This window comes from Scyliorhinus torazame, chromosome 3 (assembly GCF_047496885.1).
Source record: "Scyliorhinus torazame isolate Kashiwa2021f chromosome 3, sScyTor2.1, whole genome shotgun sequence".
Taxonomy (NCBI): domain Eukaryota; kingdom Metazoa; phylum Chordata; class Chondrichthyes; order Carcharhiniformes; family Scyliorhinidae; genus Scyliorhinus; species Scyliorhinus torazame.
Genome location: NC_092709.1, coordinates 224930057 through 224946247, shown reverse-complemented (window position 1 = coordinate 224946247; position 16191 = coordinate 224930057). Strand labels below are relative to the sequence as shown.

At 50.3% G+C, this 16191-nt stretch overlaps 1 protein-coding gene across 4 annotated transcripts in view; it reads left to right on the top strand.

The window, feature by feature from the left end:
* rgs7bpa (regulator of G protein signaling 7 binding protein a) overlaps positions 1 to 16191 on the top strand; it is a 188657-nt gene that overhangs the window by 158448 nt on the left and 14018 nt on the right. The gene's annotated exons all lie outside the window — the stretch shown is intronic.

Sequence of the window (16191 nt, the reverse complement as noted above, 5' to 3'; positions counted from 1 at the left end):
CACCACCCGGGGCCAGATCGCCCAGCTCCCCCCCCCCCCCCCCCCCGGCTGGGACCGGCATTACAGCAGCGGGACTTCGGCACATTGTGGGCCGGAGAATCGCCAGTGGGGGGCCCGCCGACTGGGGCGGCACGATTCCCGCCCCCACCGAATCTCCGGTGCCGGAGAATTCGCCAGCCGGCGGGGGCGGGTTTCACGCTGCCCCCCCGGCGATTCTCCCGCCCGGCGTGGGGTCAGAGAATCCCACCCCTTATGATACTTATGATTTTCATGCCACAGTATGGTGAGGTAAGAAGCGGAACATAGACTACAGGATGAGACTGGCAGATTGCCAGTTTTCACCTGAATTGGAACTGCGTAACATGTAACATGGTTGAGAACTGCTGGATGTAAATAATCAGCCATTGGAGAATATGGCTCATAGGCAAAGCTGGCAAAAAGAACCGTTTAATTCCATCAGAGCAGAATACAAAAGTCAGGGTTAAATTCCACTGTCAACTTTGCAGTCGGTCACTGCTATTGTTCCCATGAATGAAAACAGAATTTGTAAAAGGACTTGAAAGCAAATAATCAGATTTTCTTCAAAAACTGCAACAGCATTGCCATGACAATCAGCATTACTGTTTTCCCCTCAGTTAAGTGCTGAATGTTCTTGGCAGACAGTGAAATATACTTGTACCCTATTATACTGTATAACATTTGGAAACTGATTGAAATATTTCTACAGATGATTATTATAAAGCAGATGTTAAATACATTAAGTAAAATAAACTTAAATGGTCAGAAAACATATCCAACACGTACCAGATTTTTCCTTGTGTGCTATCAGCAGATGAGGCTATCTCTGGGAATGTAACTTTCGATTGAGATTTGTCCCCATTGCCAGTTCACAATGTTCATGCCCATCATACCCCATTAGTAGCAATAAATAAACCTGCTCCTTCATCGGTATGAATAGGCTGAATAATCCCAAGCCATGCCGGTAGAGTTTGTAGTGCACTATTGTGATTGTTCACACAAATTGAACAGCTGTGGGGTTTTTCCTCCAAAAAGTTACGGCTGAAAGATGTGCAGGTGATGGTACGTTTAACATTTAAATACTCGTTGTATGAAAATGTTTTTCCTGGATTATTTATTAGATTTATTAACTTATTGGGCAGCACGGTAGCATAGTGGTTAGCACATTTGCTTCACAGCTCCAGGGTCCCAAATTCGATTCCCGACTTGGGTCACTGTCTGCGTGGAGTCTGCACTTTCTCCCCATGTCTGCGTAGGTTTCCTCCGGGTGTTCTGGTTTCCTCCCACAGTCCAAAGATGTGCAGGTTAGGTGGATTGGCCATTCTAAATTGCCCTTAGTGTCCAAAAACGTTAGGTGGGGTTACTGGGTTCCGGGAATAAAGGGGGGTAGGATGGAGGCGTGGGGCTTAAGTGGGGTGCTCTTTCCAAGGGCCGGTGCAGACTCGATGTGCTTAATGGCCTCCTTCTACACTGTAAATTCTATGATTAAATATTTGTTTCTTCAAGTTTTGGCCTCCTCAAAAGTGGAAGCACCTTTCCTACATCTATCCTGGCAAATCCCTTCATTTTTTTAAAAATAAATATTTTATTGAACATTTTTGGTCAACCAACACAGTACATTGTGCATCCTTTACACAATATTATAACAACAAATAACAATGACCTATTTTATAAACAAACAAAAAAAATGAATAAATAATAAATAACAAAAATGAAAACTAACCCTAATTGGCAACTGCCTTATCACAAGTAACACTCTCCAAAAATATAATTTAACAGTCCAATATATAATTATCTGTAGCAACGACCTATACATATTATACAGTATATATTAACAACCCTGAGAGTCCTTCTGGTTCCTCCTCCCCCCGCCCTCCCACCTCCTCCCCCCCCCCCCCCCCCCCCCCCCGCCCCCCGATCCTGGGCTGCTGCTGCTGCCTTCTTTTTTCCATTCCATCTATCTTTCTGCGAGGTATTCGACGAACGGTTGCCACCGCCTGGTGAACCCTTGAGCCGACCTCGTTAGAACGAACTTAATCCGCTCTAGCTTTATAAACCCTGCCATGTCATTTATCCAGGTCTCCACCCCCGGGGGCTTGGCTTCTTTCCACATTAACAATATCCTGCGCCGGGCTACTAGGGACGCAAAGGCCAAAACATCGGCCTCTCTCGCCTCCTGCACTCCCGGCTCTTGTGCAACCCCAAATATAGCTAACCCCCAGCTTGGTTCGACCCGGACCCCCACTACTTTTGAAAGCACCTTTGTCACCCCCATCCAAAACCCCTGTAGTGCCGGGCATGACCAAAACATATGGGTATGATTCGCTGGGCTTCTCGAGCACCTCGCACACCTATCCTCCACCCCAAAAAATTTACTGAGCTGTGCTCCAGTCATATGCGCCCTGTGTAATACCTTAAACTGAATCAGGCTTAGCCTGGCACACGAGGACGACGAGTTTACCCTGCTTAGGGCATCTGCCCACAGCCCCTCCTCGATCTCCTCCCCCAGCTCTTCTTCCCATTTCCCTTTTAGTTCATCTACCATAATCTCCCCTTCGTCCCTCATTTCCCTATATATATCTGACACCTTACCATCCCCCACCCATGTCTTTGAGATCACTCTGTCCTGCACCTCTTGTGTCGGGAGTTGCGGGAATTCCCTCACCTGTTGCCTCGCAAAAGCCCTCAGTTGCATATACCTGAATGCATTCCCTTGGGGCAACCCATATTTCTCGGTCAGCGCTCCCAGACTCGCGAACTTCCCATCCACAAACAGATCTTTCAGTTGCGTTATTCCTGCTCTTTGCCACATTCCATATCCCCCATCCGTTCCCCCCGGGGCAAACCTATGGTTGTTTCTTATCGGGGACCCCCCCAAGGCTCCAGTCTTTCCCCTATGCCGTCTCCACTGTCCCCAAATCTTCAGTGTAGCCACCACCACCGGGCTTGTGGTGTAGTTCCTCGGTGAGAACGGCAATGGGGCTGTCACCATAGCCTGTAGGCTAGTCCCCCTACAGGACGCCCTCTCCAATCTCTTCCACGCCGCTCCCTCCTCCTCTCCCATCCACTTACTCACCATTGAAATATTCGCGGCCCAATAATACTCACTTAGGCTCGGTAGTGCCAGCCCCCCCCTATCCCTGCTACGCTGTAAGAATCCCTTCCTCACTCTCGGGGTCTTCCCGGCCCACACAAAACCCATGATGCTCTTTTCAATTCTTTTTTAAAAAAGCCTTCGTGATCACCACCGGGAGGCACTGAAACACAAAGAGGAATCTCGGGAGGACCACCATCTTAACCGCCTGCACCCTCCCTGCCAGTAACAGGGATACCATATCCCATCTCTTGAAATCCTCCTCCATTTGTTCCACCAACCGCGTTAAATTTAACCTATGCAATGTGCCCCAATTCTTGGCTATCTGGATCCCCAGGTAACGAAAGTCCCTTGTTACCTTCCTCAACGGTAGGTCCTCTATTTCTCTACTCTGCTCCCCTGGATGCACCACAAACAACTCACTTTTCCCCATGTTCAATTTATACCCTGAAAAATCCCCAAACTCCCCAAGTATCCGCATTATTTCTGGCATCCCCTCCGCCGGGTCTGCCACGTATAGTAGCAAATCGTCCGCATACAAAGATACCCGGTGTTCTTCTCCTCCTCTAAGTACTCCCCTCCACTTCTTGGAACCCCTCAACGCTATCGCCAGGGGCTCAATCGCCAGTGCAAACAATAATGGGGACAGAGGGCATCCCTGCCTTGTCCCTCTATGGAGCCGAAAATATGCAGATCCCCGTCCATTTGTGACCACGCTCGCCATCGGGGCCCTATACAACAGCTGCACCCATCTAACATACCCCTCTCCAAAACCAAATCTCCTCAACACCTCCCACAAATAATCCCACTCCACTCTATCAAATGCTTTCTCGGCATCCATCGCCACTACTATCTCCGTTTCCCCCTCTGGTGGGGCCATCATCATTACCCCTAACAGCCTCCGTATATTCGTGTTCAGCTGTCTCCCCTTCACAAACCCAGTTTGGTCCTCGTGGACCACCCCCGGGACACATTCCTCTATTCTCATTGCCATTACCTTGGCCAGGACCTTGGCATCTACATTTAGGAGGGAAATAGGTCTATAGGACCCGCATTGTAGCGGGTCCTTTTCCTTCTTTAAGAGAAGCGATATCGTTGCTTCAGACATAGTCGGGGGCAGTTGTCCCCTTTCCTTTGCCTCATTAAAGGTCCTCGTCAATACCGGGGCGAGCAAGTCCACATATTTTCTATAGAATTCGACTGGGAATCCATCCGGTCCCGGGGCCTTTCCCGCCTGCATGCTCCTAATTCCTTTCACCACTTCTTCTACCTCGATCTGTGCTCCCAGTCCCACCCTTTCCTGTTCTTCCACCTTGGGAAATTCCAGCCGATCCAAGAAGCCCATCATTCTCTCCCTCCCATCCGGGGGTTGAGCTTCATATAATTTTTTATAAAATGTCTTGAACACTCCATTCACTCTCTCCGCTCCCCGCTCCATCTCTCCTTCCTCATCCCTCACTCCCCCTATTTCCCTCGCTGCTCCCCTTTTCCTCAATTGGTGTGCCAGCAACCTGCTCGCCTTCTCCCCATATTCGTACTGTACACCCTGTGCCTTCCTCCATTGTGCCTCTGCAGTGCCCGTAGTCAGCAAGTCAAATTCTACATGTAGCCTTTGCCTTTCCCTGTACAGTCCCTCCTCCGGTGCTTCCGCATATTGTCTGTCCACCCTCAAAAGTTCTTGCAGCAACCGCTCCCGTTCCTTACTCTCCTGCTTCCCTTTATGTGCCCTTATTGATATCAGCTCCCCTCTAACCACCGCCTTCAACGCCTCCCAGACCACTCCCACCTGGACCTCCCCATTATCATTGAGTTCCAAGTACTTTTCAATGCACCCCCTCACCCTTAGACACACCCCCTCATCTGCCATTAGTCCCATGTCCATTCTCCAGGGTGGGCGCCCTCCTGTTTCCTCCCCTATCTCCAAGTCTACCCAGTGTGGAGCGTGATCCGAAATGGCTATAGCCGTATACTCCGTTCCTCTCACCTTCGGGATCAACGCCCTTCCCAGCACAAAAAAGTCTAATCGCGAGTAGACTTTATGGACATAGGAGAAAAACGAGAACTCCTTACTCCTAGGTCTGCTAAATCTCCACGGGTCTACACCTCCCATCTGCTCCATAAAATCTTTAAGTACCTTGGCTGCTGCCGGCCTCCTTCCAGTCCTGGACTTCGACCTATCCAGCCCTGGTTCCAACACCGTATTAAAATCTCCCCCCATTATCAGCTTTCCCATCTCTAGGTCCGGAATGCGTCCTAGCATCCGCCTCATAAAATTGGCATCATCCCAGTTCGGGGCATATACGTTTACCAAAACCACCGTCTCCCCCTGTAGTTTGCCACTCACCATCACGTATCTGCCCCCGTTATCCGCCACTATAGTCTTTGCCTCGAACATTACCCGCTTCCCCACTAATATAGCCACCCCCCTGTTTTTCGCATCTAGCCCCGAATGGAACACCTGCCCCACCCATCCTTTGCGTAGCCTAACCTGGTCTATCAGTTTCAGGTGCGTTTCCTGTAACATAACCACATCTGCCTTAAGTTTCTTAAGGTGTGCGAGTATCCGTGCCCTCTTTATCGGCCCGTTCAGCCCTCTCACGTTCCACGTGATCAGCCGGGTTGGGGGGCTTCCCACCCCCCCCCCCCCCTTGTCGATTAGCCATCCCCTTTTTCCAGCTCCTCACCCGGTTCCCACGCAGCTGTATCTCCCCCAGGCGGTGCCCCCCCGCCCATCCCCTCCCATACCAGCTCCCCCCCCTCCCCAGCAGCAGCAACCCAGTAATTCCCCCCTCCCACCCCCCCCGCTAGATCCCCCGCTAGCGTAATTACTCCCCCCATGTTGCTCCCAGAAGTCAGCAAAGTCTGGCCGACCTCGGCTTCCCCCCGTGACCTCGGCTCGCACCGTGCGACGCCCCCTCCTTCCTGCTTCTCTATTCCCGCCATGATTATCATAGCGCGGGAACCAAGCCCGCGCTTCTCCCTTGGCCCCGCCCCCAATGGCCAACGCCCCATCTCCTCCACCTCCCCTCCTCCCCCATCACCACCTGTGGGAGAGAGAAAAGTTACCACATCGCAGGATTAGTACATAAAACTCCTCTTTCCCCCCTTTTTAACCCCCCTCTTCGACCCCCACATTCGCCCCACCACTTTGTTCAAACGTTCTTTTTAATAGCCCGCTCATTCCAGTTTTTCTTCCACAATAAAAGTCCACGCTTCATCCGCCGTCTCAAAGTAGTGGTGCCTCCCTCGATATGTGACCCACAGTCTTGCCGGTTGCAGCATTCCAAATTTTATCTTCTTTTTATGAAGCACCGCCTTGGCCCGATTAAAGCTTGCCCTCCTTCTCGCCACCTCCGCACTCCAGTCTTGATAAACGCGGATCACCGCGTTCTCCCATTTACTGCTCCGAGTTTTCTTTGCCCATCTAAGGACCATTTCTCTATCCTTAAAACGGAGGAATCTCACCACTATGGCTCTGGGAATTTCTCCTGCTCTCGGTCCTCGCGCCATCACTCGGTATGCTCCCTCCACCTCCAACGGACCCGCCGGGGCCTCCGCTCCCATTAACGAGTGCAGCATCGTGCTCACATATGCCCCGACGTCCGCTCCCTCCGCACCTTCAGGAAGACCAAGAATCCTCAGGTTGTTCCTCCTTGCGTTGTTCTCCAGTGACTCCAACCTTTCCACACATCGTTTCTGATGTGCCTCATGCGTCTCCGTCTTCACCACCAGGCCCTGTATGTCGTCCTCATTCTCGGCTGCCTTTGCCTTCACGACCCGAAGCTCCCGCTCCTGGGTCTTTTGTTCCTCCTTTAGCCCTTCGATCGCCTGTAGTATCGGGGCCAACAGCTCTTTCTTCATTTCCTTTTTGAGCTCTTCCACACAGCATTTCAAGAACTCTTGTTGTTCAGGGCCCCATGTTAAACTGCCACCTTCCGACGCCATCTTGGTTTTTGCTTGCCTTCCTTGCCGCTGTTCTAAAGGATCCACTGCAATCCGGCCACTTTCTCCTCCTTTTTTCATCCGTATCCAGGGGGGATTCCCTTCTGGTTTACCGCACAGTGTTTTTAGCCGTCAAAATTGCCGTTGGGGCTCCTATCAAGAGCCCAAAAGTCCGTTTCACCGGGAGCTGCCGAAACGTGCGACTCAGCTGGTCATCACCGCACCCGGAAGTCTGGCAAATCCCTTCATAACAAATTTAAATTTGTATCCAGCAAGTATTTAAAATGTTAAGCAGACTATCACATGGAGTATCTGAGGTGAACAGTATAGGTACATGATCCAGCTCAGCCGGCTCCTAGAGCCCCCACAATTACCCCATCAGTCTACACTCGATCATCAGCAAAGTGATGAAAGGTGTGATCGACAGTGCTATGGAGTGGCATTATCTCATGCTCACCTATGCTCAGTTTGGGCTCCGTCAGGATCACTCATTTCCAAACCTCATTATAACCCTTTGCCAAACATGGGCAAGTTGAATTCCAGAAATGAGATGAGAGTGGCTACCCTTAACATCAGGGCAACATTTGACTGAGTGGCATGAAGGATCCCCAGCAAAATTGGAGTCAGTTGAATCAGGGGGAAACTGCCACTGGTTGGAGTCATACATAGCACAACGAAAGATGGTTGCAGTTGTTGAGAAGTCAGTCGTCTCAGCCCCAGGCATCACTGCACGACTTCCTTAAGATGGTGTCCCAGGCCCAGTCATTTTTAGTTAATTCATCAATTGACTTCCTCTCCATGATAAGTTGGCATCATGGGCAGCACAGTGACACAGTGGTTAGCACTGCTGCCTCACAGCGCCAGGGACCAGGGTTCAATTCTGACCTCGGGTGACTGTGTGAAGTTTCTCCCCGTGTCTGTGTGGGTTTCCTCTAGCTGCTCCAGTTTCCTCCCACAGTCCAAAGATGTGCAGGGTAGGTGGTTTGGCCGTGCTAAATTGCCCCTTAGGGTAGGGTTGCAGGAATAGGGCAGGGAACTGGGCCTAGGTAGTGTGGTCGTTGAAAAGGGTTGGTGCAGACTCGCTGGGTTAAATGCACTTCTTCTGCACTGTAGGGATTCTATGATTCTATGAAGGTACAAAATGGGAATGTTCACTGATGACATCACAGTGATTAGTTCAATTTCAACTCCACAGATAATGGAACCGACCATGTCCTCATGCAGCAAGACCTGTACAACATACAGGCTTGGCCTAATAAGTAATAAGTAACATTTGTGCCATACAAGTGCTAGACAATGACAATCTCCAACAAGAGAGAGTCTAACCGCCTCTCCTTGACAATCATGGAAGAGGACAGCATTGAGGGAAACCATTCAGGCCATTGAGTTTCTGCTGTCTCTCTGGAATAACAACCCAGTTAGTCCTACATCCCTGCTCTTTTCCCATATCCATACATTTTTTTTTCTTATTCAAGCATTTATCCAATTCCGTTTAGAAACCAATTATTTAAATGTGATTTCACCCTTTCAGGCAATGCATTCCAAATAACAACTACTCATTGCTTTAAAATCTCTGGTTATTTTGTCAATCACCTTAAATTGGTGCATTCTAGTTAACAATTCTTTAGGCATTGGAAATGGTTGATTTTTATTTACTCTATTTAAACCTTGTATGATTTTAAAACTTCAATCAAAACTCCTCTGAGCCTTCTCTGCTCTTTGGAGGACCACCTAGGTTTCTCCAACCTACCCATGTGACTATAATCTCTCATCTCTTGAATCATTGCAGCAATTTCATTTTCTCCAAAGCCTTCACATCCCCCCTAACATGTGGTATACACATTGTAAACAATACCACAGCAAACTAGTGTTTTGTTTGGGTTTAGCATAACTTCCTGGCTTCTGCATTTCATGCCCCAATTTGTAATGCCAAGGATTCCATATGCTTTATTAATTGCAGCACGGTAGCCTTGTGGATAGCACAATTGCTTCACAGCTCCAGGGTCCCAGGTTCGATTCCGGCTTGGGTCACTGTCTGTGCGGAGTCTGCACATCCTCCCCGTGTGTGCGTGGGTTTCCTCTGGGTGCTCCAGTTTCCTCCCACAGTCCTAAGATGTGCAGGTTAGGTGGATTGGCCATGATTAATTGCCCTTAGGGTCCAAAATTGCCCTTAGTGTTGGGTGGGGCTACTGGGTTATGGGGATCGGGTGGAGGTGTTGACCTTGGGTAGGGTGCTCTTTCCAAGAGCCGGTGCAGACTCGATGAGCCGAATGGCCTCCTTCTGCACTGTAAATTCTATGAATAAATTCTATGAACCTACCTTGGGAGATCCTGTGGAGCAGTGGTTAGCATCCCAGCTTCTGAACCAGAGACTCCAGGTTCAAGTTTCACTCCAGGGGCAGAATCTTCCCCTCCCGCTATAGATGGAATTGTGGCAGGTGGGGGCAGAAGATGTGGTGGGAGTCCAAAAATCAGGTTCCTTATTTTCTCCTGACTTTCATGGTGGGCCAACTTGCCCGCTAAAGATTGTTGGGAACCCATTTTGCATCATGGATGCTCATTTCCGAGGCAATAGACCGGAATCTTGCGGCTCCATCAAATCTTTCATCTCGCCAGCGGGAATTTACACCATTCAATTATCCAACCTCCCAAATGTGGTACACACCCGACAAGGGAGACTTGTAGGACTTAACGGTAAGTTGATGCTGCCTGTACCATTGGTGAGGATCGCAGGAGACAGTACATAAGGTAGGGGGTTGCAGGCACAAAGGCATTGAAGGCTCAAAAAGGCTCAATCCAGAAGATTTCCAATCAGTGCAAGCTAACATACACATGCAAGTGCCAAGACTACATTAGTGACACCACAGTTCATTCAAAACCGCTCAGTCTTTCTAACTCTACCACATAATCTGGGTGTGTCCGACATATTGGGCGCAATTCTCCGGCCATGTTGTGCTCTCGCTTGAGCGCAACACAGCTGGTGAATGCCGGGAAAGGCCTCCAGTGAGCCTCCCCACAGGCTCCGCGCCTCGCGGGATTCTCCGAAATCCCACAAGATGTTGGAGTTGGAACCCCGCTCCAAATGGGCAAGACCGACTGACGCTCGCAAAGCCATTGACTCACTTGTCATGGGCAACGCTCCAGGTGATGGTGATATATATATTTTTAGAACATACAGTGCAGAAGGAGGCCATTTAGCCCATCGAGTCTGCACCGACCCACTTAAGCCTTCACTTCCACCCTATCCCCGTAACCCAATAACCCCTCCTAATCTTTTTGGTCACTAAGGGCAATTTATCATGGCCAATCCACCTAACCTGCACGTCTTTGGACTGTGGGAGGAAACCGGAGCACCTGGAGGAAACCCACGCCGAGATGGGGAGAATGTGCAGACTCCACACAAACAGTGAACCAGCGGGGAATCGAACCTGGGACCCTGGCGCTGTGAAGCCACAGTGCTATCTACCTGTGCTACCGTGCTACCCTACATTGTCTGGACACATTAAGCATTTGTAGTAGTGGACCCCTTGAAGGGCGGGCTTTCGAAGGGTCAGGTGACCTGATCAGCCAGTCAGGCCGTGGCGCAGATCCAGGGGGCTGAGCGCGGCCTTTCCCAGCAGACCCGACACTGGAGCTGTAGACGTCGATAGCACATTCTGGGCAGGATTCTCCGTTGGCTGATGCCGAAATGGCGAAATCTGATTGGGCAGAGAATAGGTTCCGATGCTAAAATCGCAGCGGCCGCCGATTTGATGTCAAATCGCAATTCTCCGTCACCTCAACAGCACCGAATGTGGTCTGGAACGCACAGACAGTAAACACCGCTTGCATATTATTAGCAAACCCGACCAGGTATTCTCTGGGGCCTCAGCGACTCTCCTCCTCCGATGGGCCGAGTTCCACACGGAGCGGTTCACTTGTGTTTTTAAAAACCGTGAAACCAGCATCATGGCTGCTGAGGGAGAGAGAGAGAGAGGGTACGGAAAGAGTCCATCATCGCCGTAATTTGCTGACAGTTGTGCTGCTGGCCGAGGGCCTCTGCCAGGGCCGGGGGGGATAGTGGTGTTGGGCTGTGGGTTCGGGGTGGACAGGCACGGAACACCATTGCCGCAGCCGGCAAGGCAGCCATGCAGCTGCACACGGCACTAACAGCCCATTGTGAACTTATACAGGTCGTATAGGTGTCCCCCCAGGGCACCCCCCTAAGTGCCCTCTGGCCCCAGCCGACCCATCAGCTGTATGGCTCCAGCACAACCAGTGCCATCTTGCTGGCTGAAGTGAGTGAGAATTGTAATGTGTATATGCGGCTGCAGCTTGTCAGCCTCCCGAGTGTCAATCATGGACCCGGCGAATCCTGCACCGTTTCCCATTGGAATTCATTGTGTTCCATGTGGCGCTGGTGCTAGCCCCTCCACAGTTGTTGAATCGGTCCAGGTTCGGCGGCAGTTTTGCTGTCGTAAAAGTCCACGAATTCTGCGTCGACACCAACACTAGCCTCAGAAACGGATAATCCCGCCCCCAGCTCTCTCTATATAATTATAGTTATTCTAATAAATATTTTGTTGTTATTCAAATCTGCTGGTCACCAATCACTCAGATATTACATTGGTTGTGAGGATCATCAGAAGTGCCTTCGAATCGCCACGTAAAAGAAGAAACAGACCTCGGCCGGGATTCACCGACCCCGCCCCGGGTTGGAGAATCACCAGGGGGTCACGGGAACCGCGCCACGCCACCCCAAAGCCAGCCCGCCGATTCTCGGGTGCCCGCGGGATCCATTGAAAGCGGCCCCCCTGGCGATTCTCCGGGCCTCGACGGGCCAAGTGCCCGCCAAGTCCCACTGGCGTGTGTTACGTATGGTCCCACCTGGCGGGACATCGGAGTTCTGGCTGTGGGGGCAGTACTGGTGGGAGGCCAGGGGGATCCGTCCCTGGGGGGCGCCTCCACGGTGGCCGAGCTCGCGATCGGGGCCTACTGATCGGCGGGCAGGTTAGTTCCACGAGGGGCCTATGTTCCTCCGCGCCGGACCCCGGTAGGGCTCCGCCATATTGCCCGGGGGCCGGTGCGGAGCCAGGCCCCCACGCACAGGCGCGGACCCATGCCGGTCATGGCACGCATGTGCGGACTTATGCTGGCCGTGGCACGCCGGCGTTTGGGCGGCGGAGCTGCGGACACCACTCCGGTGCCATACTAGCCCCCAGGAAAGGATGAATCACTTGAGGCCCATTGACGCCGGAGTGGCTCGCGCCACTTTTCACGCCAAAGTCAGAACTTGGCCGTGGGATTGGAGAATCCCAGCCCCCGTGTTCAAATAATTGAAGTCAAGCCAGTCTACAACCAGTGAGACACCAAAGTGGCTCTTCATGGTAAATTGGAGCTGTATGATCCTAACTCCAAATATTGGGTTCAATATGTTGAACGTCTGCAATATTTATTCCAGACAAATGAAATTAGTGAGGGGAGGAGAAAAGAAAGATCATACTACTGTCTGCACATCCTCCCCGCGTGTGCGTGGGTTTCCTCCGGGTGCTCCGGTTTCCTCCCACAGTCCAAAGATGTGCGGGTTAGGTGGATTGGTCATGATAAATTGCCCTTAGTGTCCAAAATTGCCCTTAGTGTTGGGTGGGGTTACTGGGTTATGGGGATAGGGTGGAGGTGCTGAACTTGGGTAGGGTGCTCTTTCCAAGAGCCGGTGCAGACTCGATGGGCCGAATGGCCTCCTTCTGCACTGTAAATTCTATGATAATCTATGATACTTACTGTTTGTGGAGTCCAAACTTATAATTTAATCAGGAGTTTGACATCTCCAGATGCCCTTGACACAAAGACTTTTACAGAGTTAGTAGATCTGGTGAAAAGGCATTACCATCCGAAGCCCTCGATTATTATGCAACGGTATAAATTCAATGTGATTATAAGAGCCCCTAGAAAAGCAATAGCAGACTTTGTGGCCAAATAGCAGAACACTGTGAATTGGATCTGCTCTCAATGATATGTTAAGAGATCTTACAGTGTGTGTGGTGAAAAACATTGCGGTACAGAATAAACTGTTGGCAGAGTCCAACATGACCCCCCGAAGAAGGCGCTGGAGGTTGCTCTAGCTATGAAAAGTTTTTACAAAGGCGCTCTGGAGATTCAAAGCAAAAGAATTTAGAGATATAAAAGATTCAGTCAGCAGCCCAGGAGCAGTGAAAAGTGTTATATACGTGGGACGGGGGTCATTCCAAGGAGGAGTGCTGATTTAAAGAAGCTGTGTGTTTGCCTGTGGTAGAAAAGGGCATGTACGGTGCAAGTGCAGGAATAAGCACGGCCTGCCCAGTGAAAGCAGGGTCAGCAATCTGGCTCCATGACACAGCATGGAAGGTTACTCAGAAATCAGACGAAACCTCTTTAGATTGAACAATGTAAAGGTGGCAGAGTACCCCCAATTAGAATAGTGTTAATGATCAATGGTTCTTTACTCAAGATGGAGATAGATATGAGAGCCTCCGCCATGGCAGCTGGAGAACAAACTTACTGATACATCCAGTAAGGGGTTCAACCCCGGAGATTAAAGAACATTCCTATCAGGATGGCCACATATACAGATGAGGCTATCAAGATCATGGAGACAATAGCAATCCGCGTAAATTACAATCAGCAATCTGCCCAGCTACACTTAATCGTAATTTCAGGCCAGGGATCATAAGACCATAAGACATAGGAGCGGACGTAAGGCCATTCGGCCCATCGAGTCCACTCCACCATTCAATCATGGCTGATTTCAACTTCATTTACCCGCTCTCTCTCCATAGCCCTTAATTCCTCGAGAAATCAAGAATTTATCAACTTCTGTCTTAAAGACACCCAACATCCCGGCCTCCACCGCCCTCTGTGGCAATGAATTCCACAGACCCACTACTCTCTGGCTGAAGAAATTTCTCCTCATCTCTGTTCTAAAGTGACTCCCTTTTATTCTAAGGCTGTGCCCCCGGGTCCTAGTCTCCCCTGCTAATGGAAACAACTTCCCTACATCCACCCTATCTAAGCCATTCATTATCTTGTAAGTTTCTATTAGATCTCCCCTCAACCTCCTAAACTCCAATGAATATAATCCCAGGATCCTCAGACGTTCATCGTATGTTAGGCCTACCATTCCAGGGATCATCCGTGTGAATCTCCGCTGGGCCTGCTCCAGTGCCAGGATGTCCTTCCTGAGGTGTGGGGCCCAAAATTGCTCACAGTACTCTAAATGGGGCCTAACTAATGCTTTATAAAGCTTCAGAAGTACATCCCTGCTTTTATATTCCAAGCCTCTTGAGATGAATGACAACATTGCAAGTTTGATGGAGCGTGATTGACTCCAAGAGATCAAGTTAAACAGGCTAGAAATGTTTGGCAATGCCGCCGATGTTCTCAGCCTGGCCCGCTGTGACTGGGCCACGCGTAGAAGTGCCTCTGTAATGCCTAGGTGGCTCTGGCACATGGCTGCCTGTGAGAGGGATGCCCTGTCCTGAGCCTTGACCAGTGCCTGCACAGAATGCCCCAGGCCTTGGCCATGCTGATCCATAGCCAAAACTCTTGCCCCCAATGCCTCCACCACGGACGCCACCCGCACCACATCCTGCTCCTGCACGTGGTTGGACTCCTCCAACTAATAATAATAATAATCTTTATTAGTGTCACAAGTAGGCTTACATTAACACTGCAATGAAGTTACTGGGAAAAGCTCTTAGTTGCCACAGTCCGGTGCCTGTTCGGGTACACAGAGGGAGAATTCAGAATGTCCAATTCACCTTTAAGCATGTCTTTCGGGACTATGTGGGAGAAAACCGGAGTCCCCGGGGGAAACCCACACAGACATGGGGAGAATGTGAAGCCTCAACACAGACAGTGACCCAAGCCAAGATCAAACCCAGATCCCTGGCGCTGTGAAGCAACAGTGCTAGCCACTGTGCTACCATGCCGCCCCATGTACCTGCAGGTGCTGGAACCTCGCCGACAGCCCCTCATGTAGTCCCTGCCTTTGCGACTGAATCTCCACGATCTTTTGAGTACCCCTCCCTCCCATAACTGCAACATTGGCAAAAGAACCTGCGTCCTATTTTTGAATAAGCCTGCCACCATGTTAGAACAAAGAACAAAGAAATGTGCAGCAAAGGAACAGGCCCTTCGGCCCTTCAAGCCTGTGCCGACCATGCTGCCCGACTAAACTACAATCTTCGACACTTCCTGGGTCCGTATCCCTCTATTCCCATCCTATTCATGTATTTGTCAAGATGCCCCTTAAATGTCACTATCGTCCCTGCTTCCACCACCTCCTCCGGTAGCGAGTTCCAGGCACCCACTACCGTCTGTGTAAAAAAACTTGCCTCATACATCTACTCTAAACCTTGCCCCTCTCACCTTAAACCTATGCCCCGTAGTAATTGACCCCTCTACCCCAGGAAAAAGCCTCTGACTATCCACTCTGTCTGTGCCCCTCATAATTTTGTAGAGCTCTATCAGGTCGCCCCTCAACCTCCTTCGTTCCAGTGAGAACAAACCGAGTTTATTCAACCGCTCCTCATAGCTAATGCCCTCTATACCAGGCAACATTCTGGTAAATCTCTTCTGCACCCTCTCTAAAGCCTCCACATCCTTCTGGTAGTGTGGCGACCAGAATTGAACACTATACTCCAAGTGTGGCCTAACTAAGGTTCTATACAGCTGCAACATGACTTGCCAATTCTTATACTCAATGCCCCGGCCAATGAAGGCAAGCATGCCGTATGCCTTCTTGACTACCTTCTCCAACTGTGTTGCCCCTTTCAGTGACCTGTGGACCTGTACTCCTAGATCTCTTTGACTTTCAATACTCTTGAGGGTTCTACCATTCACTATATATTCCCTACCTACATTAGACCTTCCAAAATGCATTACCTCACATTTGTCCGGATTAAACTCCATCTGCCATCTCTCCGCCCAAGTCTCCAAACAATCTAAATCCTGCTGTATCCTCTGACAGTCCTCATCGCTATCCGCAATTCCACCAACCTTTGTGTCGTCTGCAAACTTACTAATCAGACCAGTTACATTTTCCTCCAAATCATTTTTCTACGACAAACAGCAAAGGTCCCAGCACTGATCCCTGTGGAACACCACTGGTCACAGCCCTC